Raw genomic sequence first — 21,781 nt, forward strand, 5'->3', positions numbered from 1 at the left:
TAAATTTCTTTATTTTATCTTTGGCTACGTTGTGTCTTCATTGCTGTGCACAGCCTTCTCTAGTTGTGGCGAGCGGGGGCCACTCTTCATTGCGGGGCGCGGGCTTCTCATTGCGGTGGCTTCTCTTGGTGTGGAGCGCGGGCTCTAGCTACGTGGGCTTCAGTAGTTGTGGCTCGCGGGCTCAGTAGTTGTGGCTTGTGGGCCCTAGAGTGCAGGCTCAGTAGTTGTGGCGCATGGGCTTAGTTGCTCTGCGGCATGTGGGATTTTCACGGACCAGGGCTCTAACCCATATCCCCTGCGTTGACAGGTGGATTCTTAACCACTGAGACACCAGGGAAGCCCTGGCTTGCGTTTTTAATTCAAGCATTTTACAGTTACATATATTTTGCACAAACTTGAAAGTACAAACATATTGGTTCTTCTTCTTTTTCTTACTGTTTCTATTCTACATGGTACTTTCTGATAGAAAATACAAAATAAGCATGCTTCTTGCAGAGGTCAGGATGTTTTATTCATCATGGAACATAAGGTGAAAGTAATGCAGTAAAATTTCACTTGTGCCGGTCATCAATAGGAATCTGGTTTATGACTGCACAATAAGAAACCAATGAAAGCGGCAGTCCTATCATGAATATCATAAAATATCCCTTAATCCTTAGGTTTTTGTTAAGAGCTGATTTATCAGAGGTCTGAAATAGATACAAATTAAGTTTAATATGATGCAGTGCAGCGCAATCAGACTACTATTGCATTAAATTGACATAAATTGAATCATTTTTAATGAAATGAGCATGCCGCAGCGTTTCGGAATTCTTATTATTCATAGTAGAGAAGAACAATGAGACGTTTTATGATTTTTAGTTATGTGTATTCCTTTGTTCTGTAGTCCATCTGTTGGACTATTTTTGAATTGCATAAATCTATTGTCATTGTTAGTAGCTTCTTTAATAAATAAATCTGAAATGAGAATGTTCACAGGTTTGTCTAAATCATGTGCATCTGACTTCACAACACAGATCCAAGATGGGCGAGATGTTAATACCTCACATTTATTAGGAGGTTTTTCCATTCATTGGCTGATTCGCTAACACCACACATCTAATAAAGCAGCGCTAATTAAATGATGTATCCAGAAGAACGGAGTTCTACCAACATGGATGAGCCCATCTCTCTCTAGATCTCTCTCTAGTGAGTACCTAATGAGAGATGACTGTACGAATAAATTATATTTCACCCACACACAGATTTCTCTACAACTGAAAGGATGAGGATGATCTCCATGTACTACGACGGAGAGACATCGGTATATATCTGTGAGAAAAGCAAAGTATACAACAGTGAATGTTGAATTCTTATACACTGTTGTATATTATGCATATATGGAAAGGGCAAGATGCAAATTAATATATATTTGTATTTCCTTATGTCTACCTAAAGAAATCTGGGATGAGAAAAAACTCAATTAAATGAATACATTAAAGACTCAAAAATAAATAGGTTTGATGGGGAGAGGCATAAGTGAGATATCGGTTTATCTTTTTACATCCTTTTGACTTTTAGACCATATAAACATGGTCTATCACTTCAAAAAAACACCATAAATCAATGAATTCTGTAGTAGATGTTATTGGCAACCTGCACTGATCCCCTTTATAGAGCCCCTGACCCCAGACTTTCAGCTGCGGTGGGTGCGGGGTGCTAATCGCTCATGGCTGCATCGTTTTCCAGAAGGTTGCCCTCACCTGGCTTGGGCCACCTCCGCAGGAAGCACAGGAGATTATGTGCTCTTTCAATTAGAAGTATCCCATGGCCCATAATGAATCAATGTGAAAGTACACAGCACCCTTGCCTCTGAGTGAGACAGTTTTTGCTCCATGCACACCCCAGGGCCCCCCTTGGACTTGGGCAGAGGTTGGACCGCAGTCTAAATGCACTGTGATTATTTTCTTCCTCTGCTCCCTCGGGCTTCCCTCACCCCTAAAGCTTTTCTCCTGAGAGCACTCCTTCAATATATCACTTACACATGCATCTCCATTTCAAACTCTGCTTCTCAGGGACCTGTCTTGGAGTCAAATTATAAAACCATCCATGTAGATAGTATAACACCATTGTCATGGTGTCTTCTCATCAGCAAATTAGTGCATTTTATGGATGACCATCTAAGGAAAGCTAAGTAAGCAATGTGTGGGTGGAATAATATCACAAATACTCCCCTACTGACAATGGGTAAAATGAGACTTTTAGTGGATTCGTGTGAGGTCCATGCATTTTTATTTACTTTTAGTATGTTTCTCAGTTATATAGAAATTAATTCCATCTGCTGCTTACACTGTGGATTTTAATGACCCTTATCCAGCAGTGAGAACTTTATTGAAAATATAAGAATGTTTTAAGGTTAACTCAAATGAAGAAATTTCTCTGAGTAAATGAAGCAGTCAACCATCATCACTCGTCATCCTGAGGGTTCAAGGTCAATTGCCCTGTGGCTATGGCGTGTCCAGGAGAGAAAATCACTGGAAATTTTGAGCAGGAAGGACTGCAATTCACAACATGTGACCACAAAACCAACAGAAGAGATGGGGACTCAGAAGGAATGGAAGGCACCAACTTCTTATGTGGGTTACTCACTGGCAGAGTCAGGAGACGGCAGAACCAGCAGGATGGCAGCAGAGAAAATCTCTGCAGGGAAAACCCAAGCTTGCTCTTCATTATCAGGTCTGCTGAATCTTGTCCTTTGTGCTCATGCCTTTGAAAGACCAGGAGTGTGGCTTCTGGTTCTCTCCCATCTTGGTAATCTGCAAAGTTTCTCACTGGTGGGCTTTAAGCATAAACGCAGCTGGCAAAGGATGCAGAGGAAGTAGCTTCCATTCCTTGAACCCTTGTACTGGAGGGGAGTGTATGGAAAGGTGCGGGGGGGGCGGCTTGCAGGGGTCACGGACAGTCATACTGGAGGGGAGTGTATGGAAAGGTGCGGGGGGGCGGCTTGCAGGGGTCACGGACAGTCAGATGGACGAAGCCCACCCACAGGCAGAGAACATCCCTCTGCAAATCCAAAAGACACTCTGTGGTCCTCAGAAATGAAAGATTCTGGGAACAGTAAAAGAGGCACAACCGTACCCACTTGGCATTTGAGTGGAGAGATGCCTGGAGTGTCTAATAAACTGGCTTCCAGTCTGGGGTTGTACTGATACGTGTTCTCGAGTCTGATTCGATTGCACTTAGTAGCATGGAATTGCCTGTTCTTCTGATGACACTGTGACTGCTTTTTAAAAACGTACTTAACATTTTCCCTCTGGGTTGAGTGCTTCACACATTCAAATTAAGCGCTGAACTGCCTGTTTTCCATGTGAAATGCTTATTGATTTAATTTTCTTTTAGTTCAGATGGTTATGTTGTTATTCTGAAGATAGGGTCTTCCACACAGAGTACTGCCAACTGGGTAATGATTATATGTATAACGAATGCACCTTGTTATAAAGGGTATGGTTTCAGGGCCATTAGGAGGGACCCACGCCTGAAAGCGTCTCTACCACAGGTGCCACAGTAATGGAAATTCCCTAAATTAGCCACATATTTTTTTTAATGTTCTCTATCTATTGCCCACAATCCAATTTGCCCTAAGGTTTTAGTAACAAAATAAATACGTTTTTCTTCTGGTGAGAAAATCCCAAATTAGCAACATGAGTAAAAGTAAAAATACACAAAATATGATAAAGTGGATAATGATAGCTGAGACGGAATAAAGTGCTGTGAAAGGTTTAAAAAGTGACAAGTTTACAAAGCCAACTTTGATGGCAAGCTGGTGTAGTGTAACAAGCTGATGATGTAGAATCAGAAAGACATGAATTTGAGTCCTGTGACATTGCGTGAATAAACTAACCTCTTTAAATACAGAACGGGGTAATGTCCATCTTGTGTTAGCTCTGTATTCCCTCTTGGATTAAATAAAGTAGAATATATAAAAGTTTCAGCTCAGCGTACGTTACAAGTAGGGTCTCAGCTGTAATTACTCTCTTCCCAAATCTGTTCTGTATTTTGCTTACAGTTAGTTTGCTGTCAGCACCTTAGCTATTGGAAAGGTGTATCACCGTGGAAGGGTGAGTGTTTTTGTTCAGAGAGATTTCTTCCCGCTGGGCCTGGTCGAAACTGCACTTTAGTCCATGTATCCCTCCTAGAGTCTCTGAGATTTTACAGCATTTATTACGTTATAATAAACTAGAATTTTTTAAATGTGTTAGTATCATGAGCACATAGATATTTCTGGGTAAAAAACTTAAGTGGTTTCCATTTTCTGCATTTTTATAGTTGTAAAAATCAACAAGGTACTGTAATAGATAAAATGATTTCAGCACCTAAGAGACAAAGTTTCCACGAACACCAAGGTGTTCCATTATCATAATTTTGATTTGGTCCATGGGAAAGAGGGCTCAGTTTCAAATGAGACAGCATTCTCTGTATGATAATTCATGAATTAACTTCTCCCCAAATAGAATTCCTACACATAAAACTGCTCAAGGGACAGATGCAGGATGAGATTCGAGTATAAAACTCTATGGATTGTTGGGAGGACATGACAACATGAGGGTATTTGTTTTATTAAATAAAGATGTATTAACTCTCTGAGTGGTCCATAAAGAGGGATATGTGTGTGTGTGTGTGTGTGTGTGTGTGTGTGAATTATGACTACTTCCGAGGAAGGTAAGTAGCTTGGAGTGACTGGAAAACATATTCATTCACAGAAGTAATAGGGTAGGAGGATGATGATGGTATTTATAAAGGGTTGTGACACGCCTGCCAGGCCAGGTATTATCCTAAAGCAATGGAGAGACACTGGAGTTTTAGCATCAGAATAAAAGCAAGATGGGGTTTGCATCTTTTACCCAAGTATAATTGATTTACAATATTATGTTAGCTTTGGGTGTACAGCACTGTGACTTGTTTTGTTTTGAAGATTATATTCCATTGTAAGTTATTAAAAGATATTGGGTATAATTCCCTGTGCAATACAGTAAATCCTTGTTGCTTATCTATTTTATGCAGTAGTTTATATCTGTTAATCCCAAACACCTAATTTGTCCTTCCCCACCTTCCTCTCCCTTTTGGTAACCATAAGTTTGTTTTCTATGTCTGTGAGTCCTGCTTCTGTTTTGTATATAGGTTAATTTGTATTATTTTTTAGGGTCCACATATAAGTGATATCATATAGTATTTGCCTTTTTCTGTCTGGCAATATTTCATTCTTTTTATGGCTGAGTAATATTCCATTTTATTTATAGATAGATAGATAGTCACATCTTCTTAAGTCAACTCATCTGTTGATGGGCACTTGGGTTGTTTCCATGTCTTGGGTATTGTGAATAGTGCTGCTATGAACATTAAGGTGCATGTATCTTTTTGAATCAGCATTTTTGTTTTTTCCAGAAATATACCCAGGAGTGGAATTGCTGGATCATATGGTAGTTCTATTTTAGAAAGATAATTCTTGCCGATAATTTGAAGGGGCAAGGATTCAGGCAAGGAGATCAACTTGGAAGTTATTGCAATATTCTCATTAAGGAATGATACAAACATTTACTATAATTGTGACAGCAAGAGTAGTAAGGAGAAGGTACATTCAAGAAATACAAGTAATCCTATTTTGCCTTGCATTATTGTCGACTATGTGCATGTCTGTCTTCACTAGATTTTAAGGGACCAATGGCAGAACAATATTTATTAATTTTTTACTCTATAATACACTGTGTGCATAGAATATGTTTGGTATTTGATTGAATGTACTCTGGATTTATTATTTTCTGTTGAATGAAGAGAACAACTAAATGATGAACACAGATAAACATACACATCTCAACAGTAGTTAAACTATAAGGCACTTCAGAACGAAAAGCCAGTGACTTTCTTTTTTTTTTTTTCTGCGGTATGTGGGCCTCTCACTGTTGTGGCCTCTCCCGTTGCGGAGCACAGGCTCCGGACGTGCAGGCTCAGCGGCCATGGCTCACGGGCCCAGCCGCTCCGCGGCATGTGGGATCTTCCCGGACCGGGGCACGAACCCGCGTCCCCTGCATCGGCAGGCAGACTCTCAACCACTCCGCCACCAGGGAAGCCCAGCCAGTGACTTTGATCAGGGATTCAAACACAAGTCACATCATATAAAAACTGGCTAATTAAATGCAATAGCAGATCATCCTGGCTGTGATCCAGTTCTTTCTCCAGATGGTTTGTCCCAGTGCAGGTAGAGATAGGAAAATGAAAAGTGATTATCCTGCTAGACTGCTGTCTTTATGCCAAACAGAATTATTTACAAATTTCTTTGAGATTAATAAAGGACAAAACCATTCCAAGAAGGAAACTTTGTTTAAAAGATTGTGAATGAAACTTGGCTGAAAACAATCCTAGACCAAGACTTAAAGGGGCTCTAAAACCTGCACTTTCCTATTTTCTTTCTGAACAGCCCTCATAGTTCAATGGTCAAAACGGCCCTTGGCCAGAGATGCCCTACCATAAATTGTTCTATTTTCCTTCTCAGAATACAATAGTTTCTGTTAAACTACAAAAAAATTTGAATGTGCATTGGTAGCCCCAGTCGAAAGAAACAAAAAAGAAAAAGGAAAGTCTTCGTCTTAGCCCAGGCATTAAATCCCATTAACATTGAATATGTCATGGGGAATATTTGGTTCCACAGAGCACTAATTCTAACTCCTGCTACAAAGTTAATATGTTTGTTTAACTTAGTGTTTTCAGGCTCGTTAGACAGTGTTTAGACATTACATATTATAATTATTAATCATATCTCAAAGGAGGAACGAAATGTATTCCACCAAATATCTCCAAATTAGTATGCATCTTAGTTCCTATTAATCTTGAAACTGGGAAAACTAATGGCATACTATAAAGGATTGTGTGTATGATATTATTCGTCTAAATCAATATCTACATAGTGTTTTAAAAATAATTTTTCCAAATGGCTTAGAAAAAAAAAGCACTGATATTTATTTAATTATCAAATTCTAACAAGAAATTACAATAATAACTGGATACTGTGTGAAAATATTGATTTTGTGCCTTCTTTTACCCAGTAACCATAGAATATCATAAAAATTCAATGCAGCCTTATTCTTCCAGCTTGCATTTAAAGATTCTCAGACTTTAAAGGATATTTATCATCTGTCTTCTGGAGCATTTATGCTCCAATCTATAGCAGTATAATCTCCTTAGGAGTTTGGGCTCATAATTTTCTCTTAGAACTTTTGCTGAAACAGGCCTGCTTTATCATCAAGCTTGAATCTTAAATAGTTTCTCTTTCAAATACTAACCATGGGTTATTAATTTAAATGTTCCCTTTGTGTTCCATCAATGAGGACTTATAGGTATGATTTGTAATTATATGATAAGGTTGTTAACGTTTTTATTTGAGAAATACAATACAATAAAATAACTCAAGCCTTACCTTCTAGATTTAATGTAAAACATCAGTGGGAAAGGTAACATTTTCATTATTTAAATTCAGTTTTATTTTAAAATAAATTTGTAGAAGAAAAATATAAGTATGTCTAAAGCATAATATTTTAGTGAAAGAAAAGTAAATTCAAGGATGAGACCAATAAGTTTGTATCTTGGATTATCTACTCACTATGTAACAATTTAATTAAACCATTTTTCTCCAAATTATACTTTCTTCCTCCTTTATTTTGTAATAATAACAAAATTTACATTTAGATGAGGCTTAAATAAGTATATATATATATTTATGTTATTATTTATGTATATAAGCCTAGCATTCTGCAGAGTGTGTAGGAGTTACTGACTAAAGAAGAACACCCTTATGTATAAAGCCCAGAGATGATAATATTTATTTGTAATATAAATATAACTTGGTTAATTTTGGTTATTTATTTGATAGAAAGAAAAAAACTTGTCAAACCTTTGACTCAGAATCTAAAATCTTATTCTTATTCTAAACGAAATAGTGCTTCCTATCCCAGGCCACATTTTCTGCATTTTACCTATGCTATGTGATCATCTTAAACTAGAATCACGTCTTCAAATATTCTACCATCAAAGGTGCGCAAGTTGGAGTCTACTCCAGCTGAGATGAGGAAGCAGGAACTGGATTTACTCTTTTGCCTGAAATAAGTAACAAACAAATAGATTATGTGTATGAAGTAATATAATTCAAGTTATTAGACGCCAGGCAGTGAAGGGGCAATGCTGGGAAGGGAATGAGGGCAGCCCTATGCCTGCCAAAGTTTAATGCATGGAGAAAATTTACGGGCCACAGCCCATAAAAGAGGAATCAGGAGTCTGGGGAGACCAAGGCAGATAGAGTTCATAGAGCAGCATACTGGAGAAGAGAGAATGCAGAGAGAGAGAGAGAGAGAGAGAGAGTCTCCCCTTTAAGTCTTCATCTGGGGATGCATCAGGGCATGAAGGAGGTAACTGCTACTCAGGGAAAAGAACTGCTCTAAAGAACTGCAAGGAACAACGGCCTGGAATCATACTCTGTCAGCACAACTGGAGAATCTATTTCAAGGAGGATTGAGTATAATACTCAGGAGGGCTTTGCCTAAGTAATGGGGAAAATTAACCCACTAATGAAATGAAGATGGCAGTGTTACTGAGGGTGGGAGGAAGGGATTCGAGGTACTCTGTCTCTAATTGGTATATTAATCTACCCGTGTCAATTATCACCTTCAATGTGAATGGTTTAAATATACCAATTAAAGACAGAGATTATCAGAGTGGATAAACACAAACAAACAACCCCCACCCCCCAGACTCAATTTAATGTTGAGAAAACCATGGCAAATGTAGGCTAAGATAAATTAAAGAGAAGAAGGGACCTATACCATGCAAACACTAGTCAAAGAAAGTTGGAGAAGCCTATATTAATTTCAGACAAATCAGAATTCAGAAAGAGGAAGATTAAAATAGGTAAAGGGAGACATTACATAATGATAGTGTCAGTGTTCTAAAAAAATGTAGAGCTAATATTTTGAGTGAGAAATGAACATTTTTCCAATAAGACCAAGAACAAAGCGTGATGTCCTCTATAGGCTCTCCTGTTCAGCATGGCACTGGGGGTCCTGGCTAATACAAAATAAAAGAGAAGAGGAGAGGAGAGACAAAAGAAAAAATGTAAAGATTAGAAAGGAAGAAATTATATCATTTTTATTTGCAGCAGACGAGGTTCACTATGCAGAAAATTCCAGACACTCTTCAAAAAACTCTTGGAACTATGAAGTATAAGAAGATCACAAGATACAAAGTTAATATACGAAAGCAGAGTGTTTACCTATATGCCAGCAATGAGCAACTGGAATTTGAAATCTAAATTTCTCTCCCTCTCTCTCTCTCGCTCTCTCTCTCTCTCTCTCTCTCTCTCTCTGTCTCTCTCTCTCTCTCTCTCTCTCTCTCTCTCTCTCTCTCTCTATATATATATATATATATATATATGCCATTTACAATAGCACCAAAGGATAAAAAAATTTATATATGTCTAATTAAACATGTACGGATCTATATGTGGAAAACTACAAAACTCTGGTTAAAAAAATCAATGATCTATATTAACTGAGAGATAGCCTGTGTTCATGGGTTGTGAAGACTGTTAAGTTGTGAATTCTCCTCAATGTGATCTACAGATTCCATCCAATCCCAATCGAAATCTCAGCAAGCTGGTTTGAAAGTACTGACAAGCTGAATCTAAGGTATATATGGAAAGGCCTGGAATAGCCATGTAATACCGAAGAAGAACAAAGTCAGAGGATCGACGCTACCAAACTTCAAAACTTCCTATAAAACTTCCTTCAAAACTTCCTATGAAACTTCCTTCAAAACTTCCTATAAAACTACAGTGATCAAGACCCCATGGTACTGACAAAACAATAGATGTGCACGTCTAGGAACAGAATAGGGAGGCCAGAAATGGGCCCACACAAATACAGAATAGGGAGGCCAGAAATGGGCCCACACAAATACAGAATAGGGAGGCCAGAAATGGACCCACACCTGATTGTTGACAAAGAAACAACGGGACTTCAATTGAGAAAGGAAAGTCTTTTAAAACAAATGGTGTTGAAACAATTGGGCATCCTTAAGGGAAAAATGACTTTAGGTACAGCCCTTGTACCTTTCACAGAAATTAACTCAAAAATGGATCTTAGATTTAAATGTAAAAGGAACAATTAGGAAACAGCCAGAAAAAACCGTAAGAGAAAATAGGTGACATCGGGGTTGGTGATGAGTTTTTAGATACAACACCCGAAGCACAATCTATGGAAGTAAAAACAGATAAGATGGACTTTATTAAATCAAAAATATTTGCTTTGTCAAACACCGTTAAGAGAATAAAAAGACAAGCCAAAGACTGGAGGAAATATTTGCAAAACACACATATATCTGCTAAAGTACATGTTTCCAAAGACTCACACACAAAAATATTTGAATCAACAATAAGGAAGCAAAAAACTTATTGAAAAAAATAGAGAAAAGATCTGACTGGACACCTGAATAGAGAAGATATGTTGATGCAAATAGGCTTGTGGAAAGATAGATGTTCCACATCATTTGTTGTTAGAGAATTGCAAATTAAAATTACAATGGGATACCACGGCATACCTAGCAGAGTGGCTAAACTCCCCCCACTGACAACACCAAAAGCTGGGAAAGATGTGGTATAACAGGAAGTCTCGTTTACTGCAACTGGGATTGCAAAACGGTACAGCTACTTTGGAAGATGGTTACACAGAGTTCTTACAAAGCTGAACGTAGGCTTACCGTACAATCTAGCAATTGCATTCCTAGGTATTTGCCCAACTGATGTAAAGACTCAAGTTCACACAAAAACCTATTTTCTATAGCTTCACTCATTATTTCTACAAACTGTACACAGTCACCTTGTTTTTAAATAGGAGAATGAATAAGTGAATTGTAGTACACACACACAATGAATATTATTCAACAATAAAAATAAGTGAAGTATCAAGCCACAGAAAGATAGGTAATATACTAAGCAAAGAAGCCAGTCTAATAAGACTACATACTATATGATTCCAAATATTTGACATGTTGGAAAAGACCAAACTATGGAGCTGATTAAAAGCTTTTTTAAAATGACTTAAAAAGATAAAAACAGTTGCCAGAGAGGATTTTTTAAGGCAGTGAAACTATTCTGTGTGATACCCTGATGGACACTTGAAATCATGCTTTTTTTCTCAATCTATAGAGCTTAACAGCACAGAGTATGAACCTTAATGTCTACAAATTATTTTTAAAATATTTGGGAAGTCGGGGGAACCCCAGAATGGAATACAACATGTTGCCAAATGATCTGAGTTACAGTTAGTGTGAAATGCCCTCCCTAGAGGGGTTAGGGAAGATTTGCTGACCTAAGGAACTTTGGAGTGGAGACTGAGGAAAAAGCAAAAGGAAGTGTGTTAAGCTCTGTGCTCTAGTTGATAAAGATGTTTCCCTTCAGGGTAAGGGTGTATGTTAGCTACTCTGACGTCACCGTGCGTGTGTACAGGAATGAAAATGACACAATTGGTGGATGGCAGGGGCCGTGTTTCCCACTGTCGGAGGGGAGGTTACAGATACACGAGGGAGGAGGGCAGAGTATCCACGAGGTGACACGGGTTCCAGGTGGAGACATCATCATGAGCTCACGTTCAGCTCGGCACAGACACAGACGGCTATGTGTAGAAACGTTTGCAGATGTGTGCACAGACACAGTTCAGAGCACACGCAGACATCCCCCTGCTCTGTCAGCTAAGAGAGCCCAGCAACAGCCAATGGCACAGAACATCCCCAGGACCCAGATCTTGGTTTCTAATACCATTCGTCCATCAGAGGAACAGGGCTCATTAGAGAAATGCCTGATTCTATGATGCAAAGATCTTGAATTGTCTCATGGACCCCCAAATCAAGGAAGGGAACGAAAAAAAGAAATGACAATAATAGGTTATGTGAAAGGCACTCAGAAGCCAAAACTGGAACAATTGGGGCAAGAAAAGAAATATTATCTGATCTTAACCAATAGTATATAATAAATATTCATGAATCCATACTGATATAAATTAATGGTTAACTAAACAAATGCATGGGGATGAATAGACAGATATCCTGTACAGAATAATTCAAACGATTTATGTAGATATGCTGCCCTCAAGATGAATCATAACTCTCCACTCATTAAACGCATGAAAGGGGAGAAGAGAGTAACTTTACAGTGGAGAAACCTAACATAAATGACCTTAGCCAGGCGATCAAGGTCAACTTCAGCAGCCACACAGGTCATTTTAGGAAGATTTACACTTGACAGGATTTGATGAGAATAGCACTTCTCTTCTGTTGTCCCAGGAACTCAGAACCCTGGTCTAGTCATGAGAAACATCAGAGAAATCCCAACTGAGGACCATTCTACACCAGTTTTCCTCAGAACTGTCAAGGTTATCAAAAACAAGGGAAGTCTGAGAGACTGCCCAGCCAAGAGGCACCTTAGGAGACAAAAAGATGAAATGTAATGTGGTGTCCTGAATGGAATCCTGGGATAGAAAAAGCACTCTCAGTAAAAACTAGGGGAATCTGAATAAAAGATGGGCTTTGGTGAATCATATTATATCAGTATGGGTCTATTCACTGTTAACAAATGAACCACACTAATATAAGATGCTGTTCATAGAGGAAACTGGATGTGTAGTTTATGGGAACCGTCTGTCTTCATTCTGCACTTTTCTGTAAAGTTAAAATCCTCTCATTTAAAATGCTTTTTCAAAAACATTTTGTAAAAAACTATAGAATAAAACAAACATTCAGATATATTGGATTTCCTTCCTAAGAACCTAGAGTATCAAAATACACCTATCATGTTCTGATTCAGTTGTAAAACACTTCTTCTATTTTTTAAGATTATTTACATTATCTTCTCTAAAAGGGCTTTTTTAAGAATTCAAACGAAATCTTAGTATATCTAAACACTGTAATTGCCCCAAGTGTTGAAAATATAACATCTATGAATAACTTGCTCCTCAATTGGCCGCTTAGCATTTATCTTGGCACTTAACGTTTATATCACGTGTGAGCATATAAAAACTCTACTCATATAGAAATAAATCCTGCAAGTTGATTGTCAGAATGCCATAGTCAGGAAAACATTAGATTATTGGGAGCTGTGTGTTTACGTTCTGGGTCTGCAACTTACAATTACGTTATTCTTGGATAGGGGTCTTAAAGTATTTATATTTTAGTTTCCCCTTCTGTACATCAGAAATTATAGTATTTACACACATTGATTTGGCATTTGTTTGAGACAATACACAATAATTGTGTATTCAGATGTTAAATATTACAATTATATTTGGGGAAAAAAAAACAATCTGATCCTTCTCCATCTTAGTAAACTCAGCCTTTGAGTTTCTGGATATTAGTCATGACAATGGATGAAGCAGAGAGCTGGAAAAATCAGAAGGGTAAATCAGTTACATTTCAACGTAACTACTAGCTGGAGAAAAGCCTGTCTCCGGAAAGTGGGAAGAAGACAACATTGAAGGAACATAGAAGGAACATTTGAGGACTCTGGAGAGAAAGGGAGAAGAAAAAAAGGATGGAAACATCTGCCTTTCATTGAGATACATAAATAAGAGAGAAAAATATTATGGGGGTCTTTGATTTTAGACATAAGATTTTTCATTTAGGAAGCACAGTTATAGGACCTGTTTGAGGTAGCCTTTATTTTTCTTGTTGTGTCACAAGAAATTAGAGACTCTCGTAATAACAGATCTGAGAAAAAGGCTGCAGTGTAATATGTGTCGTCTCCAGAAGGAACGAGCATCCCATGTCTTTAGAGTCCATCCACACACAGGGGCCCCATCCCCGTTTCCAGGTGGCCGGCCCTCACTAAATGGCATTACAAGCTATGAATCACGTGACCGTCTGCCCAATTATGACCCATCACATGCTCCGAGGACAAGATGAGAAGTGTACAATGCTCACCTCATTTCATTTTTAGGGCATAAATATCATGGGGGCACCAGGCGTACTAGACAGGCATCTTAATTGCGGTGGGTCCACAGTTCCTAGGCAGAGATGTTTCACATAGATGCACAAACTTATGACTCACGGACGGCCCTGACAACTGTACAAGGAGGATTCCCATATGGAGAGGGGGTCACTGCTGACTCAGGAAGCATCCACACTGCATGCAAAATGGGCGCCCGCCAATTTTCTGGCTTCATTTAACACACGTCACATGCGTGTGGCATGACTGTGTTGCTGACAGAGAAAGCATGGCTTTTGGTGACCATTTTCTGACCGGAAAAAGAAAAGAAAAAAGAAAACATTTTTTCTTCTCTAGCAGATTGGATCTAATGTGTCCAAAGGAAATAGTAGGTCTAGGAGAGCTGGGGGAGAGTGAAGTGTCCCTGTTCTTTCTGATAAAGGCTGGGCATTCATTCATGTACTTGGGAATGTTTGCAGAACGGGGCCCAGTCAATTCTGAATGAGCCAAGCTCAGAAGATGAGAACTCATCACGGAATTGTGCATTATTTTACTTTCCTGAACAGAAAAATAGAGAGTGCTACACTGAGTATGTGACTGTTTCCTGGCCTTTTGTCTATATTGTTATCTTGGTACTTAGTATTTTTACTTTAATATTATATGTATTATAACATCTTTGCCAATAAGAATGTAAATACAATGAAACAAACATAAATATTCTCTTTATGTCTCAAAAATCAAACATGGTGCTTTACAAACAACAAAAGTCCAATGACTGTTCTTATGTATGAATTGAGTAAAATGGTCGCAGCAAAATATAGCCATTCCATGGTTCTTCGACAGATGTTTCTTAAATTTTATAAGAAATTAAACTACTCAAAATTGTAACGACTTCAATACAAGTCATTGAAGGAGTAAAGCAGGAGGGTAAGTTCATCCTAAAGGCCTCCCCAACTGGCAACTCACTGAACAAACATTTGTGACTTGCCCGTGTTTATAATGCATTTTTTTTTCTAATCAGTATATGAACACACTTATAATAACGCTGGTGGGAAGTTCAAGCTCGCTCAATGTGACTAAACTAGGAAAAAGGAAAGTCTTTGACACTGGTTCTCCCTCTGACAGGGAGCTCTCGTAGCCCCAAACTATTTCATTAGTTACTTTCCTGTTGGAAAAAAGAAAAAGTCTTACCGATGCTCCAGGGCTTGTCAGCGTGGGAGCTCAACTTTGGTGTCAGTGTTTACGCCTTTCCTCACTTTGGGCTATCAGCAGTGTTAAGACACATATTTGATAAGTGAAACCTGTCATAGTTTTAATACCACAGGGCTGCGTCGTCCAGGTGACGATCTGTAGGGTCCTGCACCGAGCATATGCCCGAGGTTATGATTCCAGGACTGAAGGCAGAGGACACGAAGGATGAAAAGGACATGCCACAGGATCCGCAACTGATGTGACCTCCGTTGCGGATGCCTGATCTGGAGGGAGGAGCAGAGATGTCGCATTTTCACTGTGAGTCATTTTGAGGGAGAATTGACAGTGACTAATATGGAAACACACAAGGGATGTAATACGTGGGTCTGTGATGGAGGCAACACCGGATTGGAGAGGTGGCCCCGCCAACTATGCCCTTCACATCTGTCTCCCCTCCTTGGGGATGAGTGTTTGCCGATTGATAAATTCCACATTTAGCCCCCCTCCTTCCTGCTCAGAACATGTGTGTGTGTGTGTGTGTGTGTGTGTGTGTGTGTGTGTGTGTGTGTGTGATAAATAAGAATGCATAAAAAGAGGGTAAACAGTGTCCTAAGATTTTCAGTTACTTAACCAGGAATATATAATTTATCTCTTCTTTGTCTAGGTAATTTAAACAATGACGATCCAAAGAGGAGATACCGCTAAATTTACTTAAATAGCACTTAGCTCAAATAAAATTGACTCCAAATTCTCCCATGCACATTCTTTTAAAATCAGTTTTATTGAGGTGTGATTTGCATACAATATAATACATGCACTTAAGAGTATCATTTGATGTGTTTTGATAAATATGTTCACTTGCTACTTTAGTTAGTATTTTCATTTTTATCAAAGTTATACATGGGCCTATGTTATAGGCTGAATTGTGTCCCCCCCAAATTTATATGTTGAACTTCTAACCCCTAGACCCTCAGAATGTGATCGTATTTGGAGATGGGGTTCTTAAAGAGGTGATTAAGGTAAAATGAGGTCAAGTGGGTGGGCCCTGATCCCATAGGACTGGGGTCCTTATAAGAAGAGGAGATGAAGACACAGACACACACACAGAGGGACAACCCTGTGAGGACACAGGGAGAAGGCCGGTGTCTACACGCCCAGGGAAGAGCCCTCAGGAGGACCAACCTGCCCACACCTGGACCGCGGACTTCCAGACTCCGGACTGAGAAATAAATTTCTGTTGTTTAAGGCACACAACCTGTGGTGCTTTGTTATGGGCGCCCCGTGGAACAAACACAGCACGGTTTAAAGAGGCAAAGGGTACTCAGGGCACTTCAGCCTTCTCTGCTCAGCAATTTTTTCTGTAATTCATCTCCATATACCATTTCATTTATAAATTAAGCAAAATAAACATTTTCATTGTTGTTTTATTACAGAAAAGTCAGACTAACCTCACACCACCTCACTCCCCCTATCATTCTAACACAGGGTCATACAGCCTTAGCTGAAATCAACACTCATTTGAACCCATTTGGCCAATTTTACTACTCTTCACCCTCAGACAAGCAGTACACTGTGATTACACTTCCTTTTCTGTGCACCTTTTGTTTTTCCTGGAATTAATAATTGTTTCCCCTTTCTTCCCTCCGCGCCTATTGGCATTTCTTCCAAACTCTCTACGGGAACGTCCCTCCAGATGCCCCAGAGGCAGCCAAACACATCAGGTGTCCATCTCTCGGCTTCTTCCTGCTACGGTACATCCTTCCTGGGACTTCCAGAGACGACTTCCAGTCCAGACTGGGCCATCTGGGGGCTTGCCACTCAGATGCCCTTTGAACTTTTCTCCTGTATTGGATGGTATTTTCAGGATTCTGTTTCCTCCTTACCATCTATCCCTCATTTATTGGAACAAGATTCTCAGTCATTTCACGAGAAGGGTATGTGGCAGATACACTTTCTCTGAGATCTATCATATCGTAAAATGTAGTTATTCTACCCACACGATCGAACTGGCTTCTAGCTTCCTGGACTGCTGTTAGAAGTCTGATGCTATTCTGATTTTTGATATTTGAACATGTATATTATTGTCCATCTGAAGGTTTTCAAATATTCTCCTAATCTTCGGATTAGGTACCTTGGTGTGGTCTGTATTCATTCATCCTAATAGATTCTTAGTGTGCAGTTTCAGTTTGGAAAATAAAGTACTTTAGTGTTAAGAAATAGTCTCTGATTTTGATAATAACTGATAAACGTGTACACACTGTTTCTCAGATCTGTCTTTCTGGAATTCCTATTAATTGGATACTGAGCCTCCTGGATTGATCTCTGAATTTTTAAATATTTTTTTTCCTATTAGCCGTTGTTTTGACAGCGGTTAATATTTCATGAGAGATTTCTTTATTTATATTTTCAATATATGATAGTTATGTTAAACAGTGGTTCTATTTTACTTTCTAGGAGCTCTTTATTTTCTTATTGGAGAGTTTCTTTTATAATATTTCTTTTTTGTCATATAGATTCAATTCCTTCTCTTGCATCTCTGGGGATTTTTATATGCTTTCTAAAAATTATTCTGTCATATTTGCTTTTTACCTTTTATATATTTTGAGGCTCTATCATTAGCTGTAAAGACAATTTGAATTACGTCAGCTTTTTATCATAACATGTCTAGCAATACTTCTTGGCTTAAATTCCAGTTTGTCTGATATTATTTTAGGTACCTCAGTTGTCTTGTATGAATGCATGCATATGAAAACTTTTTTCTGTCCTTTTCTCTCAACCTTCCTGTGTGCTTATATTTATGTGTCTTCCATGTAGGGAATCTAGGTGGTTTTTAGACACTCTGACAATCACTATCTTGCCTACAAATAACTGACGTAAACAACACCTGTACAGAAAAGTATCCAAATCACTCATCATTCTGGAACAGTAATCTTCAGTGTCACCACTGCCTAGGACCCATCATCTCCTCCCTGGCCTCGGTTTCTCCCGACAAGGGCTTCCCTTTCCTGAGATTTCACCTGAGTTTCAGTGTCCACAAGTAGTGTCCCCAGAGGTAAACTGTCTGGCAGGACAACATATCAAATGCCATTCCCAGCACTCTCAGTGCTCCCCCTGTGCCGTTTCTGTGATTTTCAGGATCACGCTCAGAGATTTGAGACATGTACTCATGCTGACATTTACCCCCATGATTATTTCATGCATCTGTGTCCATGCTTCAGTTCAATGGTTTCACTGTCGTGACTCATTTTCGTCAAAAACTGCATGAGTTTCATCCTAGTGGTGCCCTTCACACTTTGAGTCCAATGGCTTCTGATTTACCACGGACCCCCATAAACTGAGAGCAGGAATGGCTCAAAACTCAGACCCCAGGCTTGCAAGAATCATAATCTTTCACTGGAATATCTTGTTTATTTAAATTTAGTACAGTTACTCATGCATTTGGATTAACATCGACCATTTTACTTCTGTGTTCAATTTCTTCTTCTTTTTTTTTTTTTGTGGTACGCGGGCCTCTCACAGTTGTGGCCTCTCCCGTTGCCGAGCACAGGCTCCGGACGCGCAGGCTCAGCGGCCATGGCTCACGGGGCCAGCAGCTCCGCGGCATGTGGGATCTTCCCGGACCGGGGCACGAACCCGTGTCTCCTGCATCGGCAGGCGGACTCTCAACCACTGCGCCACCAGGGAAGCCCTCTTCCATTTTTTTGATGTCCCTTTAACTCTTCCTTTTTTCCCTCTCCTGGATTATTATTATTATTATTATTATTTTACTACTTTACATTTTCACTCTTAGTTGGTTACGTAAACATCATTTTACTATTCTTTCAATGATTACATAGATGTCACAGCATGCATCCTTGACTCATTAAAGTATAATAGGAATTAGAACTTTTAGCACGTCCCAAACATGACAGGCCCTATTGAGAGTTGCTGACCCTAACTGAATTTTTATCTGTGAGAAATTCACAGTAATATCTTATTCACAATGTAAATCTAGAAATTAGAGTAATACAGAGAAGTCGATGGATCACATTAGGTCCTGAAAAAATGATGGATCTTTCCTCTTCCATTTTCCCTTTGTATAGCACTCACTTTCTCTGGGGTTTAGAACTTTAGGAATCCTAGTTTACTTGCCTTGAGTATCATTTTGTTTCCTTCATAGCATTGTTTTATGTAGTCTTTGTGGTTGTGATTTACACATGGTTCTGCGTTGTCGTAGATTTTTGAGGAAGTCTATATTTGCATTTATGTAAGTATAGTTATTTGATAATAGAATATACTCAACATATAGGTATAGCAATAAACTATATAGTAAAGATACATTTTTTGAAATAAATGATTTATTTTCTGAATTGCTTTGTGTCAGAGAGACATGACCTCACAGACCTTTTATCTGCAAGAGCAGAGGTATTATATGTATGATCTCAACCCTTTCTCTGCATCCCACCACTTTTAGATCCTTAACAGTTATCTTGGCTTGCAGAATATATTTAAAATTTAAATTCAATTGAACAATAATCTAAGTTTTAAATGTTGCATAATATTTATTTAGATGTAATCTTTTCTCAGACGAAATAGAGGTAGTAAAGCCAAAAGCAAGAGAGATCATATATTTTGTTGTTTCTGCAACTACTTTAATTGCAGAGAATTACTTTTGGTATTCTTAAATATCTTCCTTCCAAGAAGCCAGTTTTATTTACTCTTTTTTTTTTGAAAAAGAAAGTGATATATATATATATTTATTATTATTATTTTCAATAGATCTTTAATGGAGTATAAATGCTTCACAACACTGTGTTGGTTTCTGCATTTGACCCTTAAAACCCTCACTTTTCAGATAGGGAATCTAAGTCCACCTAGACAAAGCGATTTACTAAGGGTATATACGTATTTACTTCCACGGTTGGGAATGGACTCCCTTACTCCTATGAGATAATTTCTCACCATCTCCTAGTAATACCCAGTCAAAAACTATACAGACTGCCTTCACCCTGCTTCTTCCACAAATCAAAAAGTTGACCTTTGGGATCTGTTGAGATAAATTTACTTGGCTCATGTGCAAAGATTTTCCATTCATGCCCATGGCAGCATGTGTAGGTTCACAACAGGCACACTTAGTTACAAAAATGCTAAATCAGCTTCACTTTTACTTCCAAATCCCTCCTACTCTATCTGCCCTTATCTCAACTTATGGCAGCCATTGTTTCACTGCTTTTATAAGATAAGATGTATTAAGTATGAAATTTTAGACATTATTTAATCTGTCCATGACTTTGTTTCTTCTTCCATGTAAACAGGAAAATATTGGTACTTACCTCAGGATATTATTATGAGCCTCATATAAGTATCAGACATGTCTTATATAGCTCAATAATTTTGTAGGATGAATATCTATGTGTGCTTCCAAAATTTTCCTGATAGTTAAATGTTTCCCAACAGGCCATTCCTTTGTTCCCTGTTTGAAGCAAAGTAAGAATTACATATGGCTTCAGAATAGGAATGTATTCACCTCCTCTTAGAATGGTGATCAGACAGTCGGAAGAAAGGACCCATCACACTGTTGATCTTAGGTGAAAGATGCCAGACATTTGAATAGTGTCTGCGAGCATCTACCAGCTCCTTGGCACGTGGAAAGAGAGAACAATCCTACCATAAACTCCGTAGATAGTGTAGAGAACCAAGCTGAATTGATGCAAACTGTTTGCAAAGAAAAAGATAAGAAAACCAAAGGTGCAAAAGCAGACTTAAAATTGATATTAGACGCAGTAGCCATAGAGTGTCAACAGTGCAGAAAATTGATAAACCTTGTGGAGACAGAGGCAGATCTATGGTGAAGATATTAAAGTTAAAACTCCAACAACCCCCAGCTGCAAAGCCAGCTCCCGTGAACGAGCACATCACTGGGAATTAAAACCACACTGGTAATCAAAGAAATGCAAATGGAGAAAACTGAGATTCCATTTCTCATTAATCGGATTTGCAATAAAGAATGTCTGACATAGTGAGTGTTAGCATGAACGAACAGGGAAAAGGAACTCTTAAAACTTACTGATGGTAAAATCACCTTGGAGGGCCATTCTGCAATGCCAGTAAAATTGAGGAATACAGCAAATCCACTCCAATGTTTCTAGAAAATTCTGAGTTTCTAGATAACATTTTCATGTGGGCATACTAGAATTATGTAAGGATAACACTTTAGCTTTATTTGTGATAGGAATGATTGGAAATGAGATTATTATCTTTCAGTAGGGGGATAGAAGAAATTGTGATATTTTTATACCAATGTTATGTTAGAATTAACGTAAGGATTCAGAATATATTTTAAAAATGGAGTCAACTAAATTTGATGTTGGATTGGATATGTACTGCAATGGAAGGAAAGAAATCAAGGACTGTTTCAAGGTTTTTGCTCTGAGAAGATGGAAGCATGCAGTCCCCTCGCTGAACGGGGAAGAGCAAGTGAGGAGGCTGGAAAGTTAGGATTTTATCTTCAGGCGTGTTAAGTCACATTGAGTGTATGTGAAACCCCTAGGGAAGCTGTAGTTGGTCTCTACTTGAGTTGGCTATGTAAGTCTGGATTTCATGGAAAAGATCAGGAGT

The sequence above is a fragment of the Tursiops truncatus genome, chromosome 2 (genome assembly GCF_011762595.2).
Source record: "Tursiops truncatus isolate mTurTru1 chromosome 2, mTurTru1.mat.Y, whole genome shotgun sequence".
NCBI classification, from domain to species: Eukaryota; Metazoa; Chordata; class Mammalia; order Artiodactyla; family Delphinidae; genus Tursiops; species Tursiops truncatus.